The sequence below is a fragment of the Actinia tenebrosa genome, unplaced genomic scaffold, assembly GCF_029948245.1.
Source record: "Actinia tenebrosa isolate PJP-AT-01 unplaced genomic scaffold, QUT_ActTen_1.0 PGA_scaffold5__44_contigs__length_20552954, whole genome shotgun sequence".
In the NCBI taxonomy this organism is placed as follows: Eukaryota; Metazoa; Cnidaria; class Anthozoa; order Actiniaria; family Actiniidae; genus Actinia; species Actinia tenebrosa.
The window spans coordinates 3,442,885-3,449,257 of record NW_028292582.1 but is presented as its reverse complement, the minus strand read 5'-3'; the positions used below and the strand labels follow the sequence as shown (position 1 = coordinate 3,449,257).

Here is a 6,373-nt window from a genome sequence, read left to right as displayed (position 1 = left end):
TTAAAAAATTATCTATTAAAAAGATACAAGTGCACTCGCTAATATACTCGAAAACAATAGGATGGCAAAGAATTGCCATATAATTAAATTTAAAAACTGTACTTACTATGAGTACTAGAATGGTACTAGTGCAGAAAAACTCAATATTACTTATAAACTTCAGAAACTACAATAAGTTCCATCCTATAAATTGACTAGCAAGTCGTACGCACTTCTGTGGTATCAGTACAAACATACTTAGAAATGTGACTTTTAGCGACCTCCCTTCTTTTGGATTCCTCAATGAAAACAGCTGCAACTATGATCAATATAGAGGCGACTTCACGAAAAAAACACGATTTTCGATAACCGATTGCTAAGCTCTCACAAGGGACCAAACAGAGAAAAAACAGAGGTGATCTTAGAAGTGGGATTAAGTTGTGATCGCAGCGGAAATCATAGCTTAAAATAAAGTAAATACAGGTAGCCGGCGTTGCAGTGTCTTCCTTTTTTCTTATCGATCGCTGTTGCTCTCTAATAATTCTTTCTTTAATCGAAATACTTTTGTATTTTCCTAAGTAATGGATTTAACATAAACGTTTAACGTCTATTTAGCTTCCTCCTATATTCTTTCTATTGAAATTCAAGCGAAAGAAATTACTTTTTGAAGACGCTGGCGGAGAAATGCCACTGGGAGAAACAAGTGAAGTAGGAAATAAGGGATTATTTATTTTATCTTTCCTTCCTATCTTGATTGTATCGTACCTCGACGTTACTTTCCACTTAATCATGATTCTAGAAAAATAAAATACTTGTCATTAGAAAAAACGAATTGGCATTTAAATGTCTTGCTGTTACCAAAGTTATTCTTTATTGTGCTTCTTTAACTACAATCTACCACTGAATGGCCAAAACGAGTTAGTAGACATGCCAGCAGTTTTCAATTAATAACGAATTTTTTTTAAAAGGAAAATCAAAGAAATAAATTATAGATCGTTTCGACTACGTTTTACTTTTTGCTTTTTAAGAGGATAAGGCAATAAAAAATCTATAAGCTTCTTACTTATTGTTAAAACTGCTAAGAAAAGAAAGAGTTCTTTAGACTGTTGGATTTATTCGTTTCAAACCTCTCCTCTGGATTGCTACGATAATCTTAGTCAGTGAAGCATGAAAAGCGTGAAACCCTGATTACAAAATTACACTCTGTGCATTTATTTTTACTTTTGATATCCACCTATTCTATCTATTTCAAAAAAATGGTTGTCGAAGCCAAAGAGATACGCTAATAGGCCATTCCGAGACCGCAATGAATTATGGGCATACAAATAACATAAATGATCGAAGCCGTTAAAATCGTTTTCTCGACTACAAACAACACTGACTTTAGAGAGTTCTAGCATCAGGTTTATCGCTTACCGCTAGAGATCTGGCCCAGAAACACACCCTCAAGGAGAAACGCTCAGCATTATTGAAATTCAATATGGCGGCTATTCCAGCAACAACTTCGTTATGACTCCTTGCTAAATGTCGAACGTTTGATGGAAAACGCCTGACTTCGAACACGAGTTTGATTGAGGTTTGCGATGCCTAGCAAGAACGTCATACTAAAGGTTTCTATGTGGTTTTTGTTGTTCCTGTTGTTATTATTTTTTGCAGAACTGAGGTGGTACGTACCATATCAAAATAAAAATCCTTTCTCTTTTTTTCCATATATTGTTTGCAAAACCAGTCGAAACCGGTTTTTCCTAGCAGAAGGTATTCATTTAGACCTTAAGATAAAAGGTTCCTACAAAATTAATTTAAAAAAATTGACACTAGCAGGGGTGAATGTGAAGATGGCGACGACAAGTCGCGACGTCTGAATAGAATTAACAATTTGTCGCCCACTTCCAAGATGCTTCGCGAATTTTCTTTCTTATTCAAAGTCGCATTTCTTCATGAGAATAGTAAGACATAGTGGTGCTGATTAACTGAACAAAAGAAAGTGTGGGGTTCTGGTAATTGTATCTAATGACGTAAACATGTAAACGTTCTATTTTTGCAGACGATTTTTTAATGGCTTGTAGAATCTTGGAGGTCGGTTTAATCTCTTGTTTTCTGGTTTCATGTCGTAGAAATAGTCGAACACTATAGTTTGAGGGCGTATTTTGACATATTTTTGACAATAGTTAATCTATGTTTTGACTTAACATCCGCTATACGCCCCTCGTCAGTCAACCGCTTGTTTGCCCCCCAGTCAACTCCAAAAAAAGTCATGTTATTGATAGTAAGCAATAGCCTGAATTTTCCCCCCTCATCGATTTTGCTCAGTATTTCAGGAATAAAAATACTTCTACTATCGACAATCTTGGATTATTTTCAAGCAGCTAAACTCTAAAGGATATACAGACTTAATGTAAGTCTAAACATTGTATTTTCGCTTTTCATTTTAAGAGCCGGAAAACTGAGTAGTGGCCAATATCTGTCCTAGGACAGTTTTATCGACAAAAGTATCCAATCTGTAAAATCTTTTTATACAGTGTCACATATCCTTCAGTGTTGTTATGTATCTTCTAAAATAACCTATCATCCTCAAGGGCGGATCCAGTCAAAATTTTAGGGGAAGGGGGTTATTGAGTTTAGGGGGGACTAATTGAGTTTGGGGGGGGGGGGGGGGGGGGGTTAAATTGAGTTTCTTCCGTCAACACAACGGAAAACAATTAAAAAAAGTATCTATTTCTTCAATTTTATTTTATTTTATTTTTCTGCGGAAGGGGAGCCCCACTTTGCCCCCCCGGATCCGCCCTTAATCTTTCTATTCAGTAATTATAACCCTAGAATGTCGAAGTCCACCCTTTCCTTCGAGGGTTTTCTCCGCGTTCTAGTGCTTCCTCCCTAAGTAAAAATCAATTTGTGAGATGTATTTGGATTGGATGGAAAAAGAGCCGCTGTGATGGAATAATTTTTACATGCCATAATCATTTGTTTATTACCTCAAAGCAGTATACTTTCTCAAATGGTTTGAAATTATGAAAAAAATATAGTATTCATAATGTTTGCCGCGAACATTTGGGTTGGCACATCAGATATATAGAATTTTCTAAAAATTACGATGAATCACAGATTCGTGAGTTCAATATCAAAGGTGATCGTCTGTTGTACTGTGTTACTATTAGCAACGAAACAAATTGAATTGTCCTACTGGTAAAACAGGTGTTGTTTTTCATTAATACCGTTGAATCGAAAAATGAGAAAAAGTGTCATGTCTGAAAATAAGCCTCTCCAACTTGGGATGTGGTTCCGAAGTCAACACCGCTGTCATTATAGTTTGTCAAATTATTTTCTTTCGATGGGTTGCGCACGACTCGACTCGAAAATATTAATAAATCGAAATCTAAGAAAAAAACACCACAATAAACAGCACTAACAACAGATGAAAAAGCCCGATTAGTTATCCCATACTGTTTTTATGACGTCATAGCCGCCATGTTGGTTTAAGGTTTGTGGTTGACCCATGTCTTGTCATTTCAACCAACATGGCGGCCACGTTTTTATGTTTACCGTTTGTTTTTTTATGAACGACCAAAAAGCCACCTCTGAAGTTCAATAAAAATCTTTAGCGGTATAATTTATAGAGTACTAAAGAATGATCCCGCCTGAATGAAGCGATTATATACATGTAACTCGCTCAATAAGCGCGGTGCCTTTGAGGACTTCGAGTGATAAAATGAAACTATATAAGCATAGGCCGAACATTTTATTGCTGCTAAAAATCTTCGCAAACACTTAATTTAATAAAGCAAAATAGACAAAATGTCGACAAATATGAAGTTAATTAAGTATACGCGCGTGTAAGGCTTTGAGAAGTAAGTTCTTTATTACTATCTCTAGGCCATAATTAGCAGTTGTTAGCTTCGAACGTCAAACCTACGCAAATGCCTTTGACATTCATTGATGAGGGTTTTAATTATCCTTCCTTGCCTGCCGCAGACACTTGATAGAACCTTTTAGTTTGGGATCATTAAAGTTTTACCTTTTCATTCAGATCACGTTTCATTCTCTGCAGTAATAGTTTTTTTTGTTCAAGAGTTGCGCACTAGAAAACGCATGAATATTCATTCATTCATTTCTATTTTTCTTCCTTTCTTCCTTCCTTCATGAGGATGCAACTCAAACAAAGAATCTTATTCTCAAGAATGCGGTCCAAAAAGAAGAAGAAGAAGAAAAAATGCCCAACAGAACGCATTCTGGCCTCGGCTCTCATTGCTATTCATATTTCAACGGGAAAAATGCGTTAGGTGTCGTGCCATTTATCGCATTTAGTTTTCCAGACAAATTCTTATAGAATATTCAATTTATGATTAATGCATTCCTCTATTAACTGTAGCTTCGCCTTCCTACTAATATCGACGTGCTGTTTTTCATTTCTTGTTTTAAAAGGGGTAGTATCATGTGAATTCTTTATGCAAATGGCCATCTTTTTAATATTCAAAGTCTTAAAAAGTAATGTGAAGATATGATGAGGACGTTTAAACTTAACCCGAATATCTTTTTTTAGCAGATGTTCCACCTAATTCGGTTTGTGTTAATTTTTTAGCTAGATAATGCACAAAGCTGATCAATCTTACTTAAATTTTAATATTTATGAGCAATTATTAGCCAAAGGCAAGGTCCTCATAATCCGGTTGTTAGAGAAAAGTCGAAAAACAACTAAGTGTGTCCTCTGCTTTTGGTCAGCAATTAGCCCACACGAAACATCAGCTGACGAATATTTTGAAGCACAGTAATCAACCAGGCAAGCAGAAAGATTAACAAATTTATACACCGATTTGAAAAATTTAATAAGAAAACTAGTTGTAAAAGACAACGTTTCGCTGTCATCTCGACAACATCATCAGGTCTAATGAAAACTGTAAACTTTACTATATGTAAATATAGCTAAAGTAAGTGTGAAAGATCAATCGAAAAATGGCTACCAATTTGAATAACTATCATATTCTGCACTGACTAGAGACTGACTAGCATCGTGTTCACGTGGAAACATAAAAGCGTTTTCACATGTATGAGGCTAGTCAGTCCAAAACAATAGCTTTTCAAATTAGTCGCCATATTTCGTTTCGGTGTATACTTGCTTTGAAAGATGATACAGCTGTAAGTTTTGAACACACCGGACGCTTTCATAATGAAATACCCATTTGCGATGCTACTTCACCTTCCGTTGTCTCCAATATAATGGCAAAATATCACTGAAACTTAAGCTTTAAGTAGACCTTTTTTAGTTTTTACCTTGGATGTAATGCTTTCCAAGCTATGCCAAACTATAGAATAGCTTACCGAAAGAACTGATTATGAATTGGGAATTATCTTAATATCACCTTAAGACATCATCTTTTTAGGCAAAGTAGGAAAGATATATCCCTTCTTATTGATGGTTTTGCACGGCGGCCATGTTGGAGGAACTTAACAAAATAATTGTCAATGAATTCTTTTGTCATATCCTCCAACATGTTCGCAGTGTCTTTTGTTATTTAATTCTCTTAGGAATGGTTGAAAACCATCAATTGAATAAAGCTAACCTTAGTTATATTTTTGATGCTGGCATATTACTATTTATGGACGTAACCATTGTCAATATATCAACTATGACGTAGATTAGAAAAAAAGCCTCATGACTGGCTCATTATGGGTTCAGTAGTTGAGGATGAAGTTTGAATTATTAAAGTTGTAGCGTTATTATACTGTTCACTGATTGGTTCAATTTTTAATTGTCTAATAAGCCTGAAGCGAGATGACGTTTTACCCCTCGACTCTATACCATAATAGTTTTTAAAATTCTTTCATATTAAAATTTTTGATTCCTTAGAGAATGCTGGAACAATAGTCATAATTAAAGAACAAAAGCAATGTGAAAAGGATTATGGGCTAGAGACGGGGGAGAAACGTCATCTCGCTTCAGGCTTATTTCCCGAGTTTCTCTTTGGAAAGCGTAGCTTTCGTTCTTTTAACCAATGGATAACTATAGATATGTTTATTGTTATTAGTATTTTGAAATAAAATACTAAATAAAACGAATGGTTTACAGCCTTGTTTAAATAAGTCGCGACCAAATGAGAAAAAAACCAAAAATAAGCTTGCAATTAAACATTCCAATCTCAACGGCGATTGGCTAAAAACGTAATGACTTCAATAACGACGTCCTTATGACGTCAACCTAACAAATTAGGAAGATCTTTTAAGAAAAAGGCCTATTTAAGTCGTGATCACACATTTATTTTCAAAAGCCTTTGTAATTTTTGCTTCAATGATTATCTTGTATTCTCGTAACTATTTACGGTTTTAATTAAACGAATTGTTCCGCGTTGACATGAATTATTTGCTCGAGCTCCTTCTAGATACATCCGTTAAAGACTTTTGG

General features: G+C 35.1%; 1 protein-coding gene across 1 annotated transcript in view; it reads right to left on the bottom strand.

Annotated features, from left to right (window-relative positions):
• The window catches only part of LOC116301777 (uncharacterized), an 80,321-nt gene that overhangs the window by 19,963 nt on the left and 53,985 nt on the right, over positions 1–6,373 (bottom strand). The gene's annotated exons all lie outside the window — the stretch shown is intronic.